Here is a 1,165-nt window from a genome sequence, read left to right as displayed (position 1 = left end):
ATTGCAAGTATACCAACACCCCCCCTCATGAACACCCGAAGATGCTCTATGTTGGCTGTGTGCCAACTCCAAGTTGATGAAGATGTCGAAGTAGCTGGTCTTTCCCTAGAGCTTTGGTGAAGATATCTGCACAATTATCTTCAGTAGGACAATACTCTAGCTCTACAATTTCATCCTCAATTAGCTCTCGAACATAATGATATTGAACCTCAATATGCTTTGTGCCTGCATGGAAGACATGCAATCGCCATGCAACTCTGGTTGTCGCATTGAAGTGTTGTTGCTGAATGAAGAGAAACACCTAAGTCCATGAGGACTCGCCTTAGCCAAACTGCTTCACAAGCTGCAAAACAAGCAGCTTTATACTCTGCTTCCGTTGAAGAAAGAGCGATGGTTGGCTGCTTCTTGCTGATCCAAGAAAACACTCCAGAACCAAGTGAGAAACAAAATCCAGAAACTGACTTTCTTGAGTCACAATCTCCTGCCCAATCAGAGTCACAATACCCACTAAGAGTATTTGTGCCAATGCCATAGGAAATGCCATGGCTTAAAGTACCTTTGATGTACTTAAGAACTCGCATACCTGCCTTCCAATGAGATTCTCTTGGTTGGTTGGAAAACCTGCTTAAAACACCTACTGTAAAAGAAGTATCCGGTCTAGTGTTGCACAAGAAAATTAAGCTTCCCACAAATTTTCTGTATTTTTTAATGTCGACTAAGGGAGAAGAATCTTCCATGGAGAGTTTTGCATTTACCTCCATTGGAGTGCTCACAGGTTTGCAATCTATCATGCCAAAAGCTTTTAGGATCTCTGTTGCATACTTTTGTTGAGAGATGAAGATGCCTTTTGAGGATTGCCAAACCTCAATCCCCAAACAATAATGCAACAAACCTAAGTCTATCATTTCGAATTCAGAACTCAAACTCTCACGAGTTTGTTGGATGAGCTCTTTGTGATCACCTATGATTATCAAGTCATCAACATACAAGATAATAATGACTTGTTTTCCATTCTCTCTAAGTACATATAAATTCGCTTCAGAAGCACTTCTTCTAAAGCCAAGTTTTTTAAAAAACTTATCAGTTCTGACATACCATGCTCTTGGAGACTGTTTCAGGCCATATAAAGCCTTCTTCAATTTGCAAACCTTCTGTTTTGAATGGG

General features: G+C 40.3%; 1 pseudogene; it reads right to left on the bottom strand.

The window, feature by feature from the left end:
- Positions 1–209: 209 nt before the first annotated feature.
- LOC147462343 (secreted RxLR effector protein 161 pseudogene) lies at positions 210–791 on the bottom strand (annotated as a pseudogene).
- Positions 792–1,165: the final 374 nt, after the last annotated feature.

Source organism: Adiantum capillus-veneris, chromosome 2 (assembly GCF_014529385.1).
Source record: "Adiantum capillus-veneris isolate H3 chromosome 2, ASM1452938v2, whole genome shotgun sequence".
Classification (NCBI taxonomy): Eukaryota; Viridiplantae; Streptophyta; class Polypodiopsida; order Polypodiales; family Pteridaceae; genus Adiantum; species Adiantum capillus-veneris.
The sequence above is the reverse complement of the archived record's forward strand: the minus strand, read 5'-3'. Positions and strand labels throughout refer to the sequence as shown.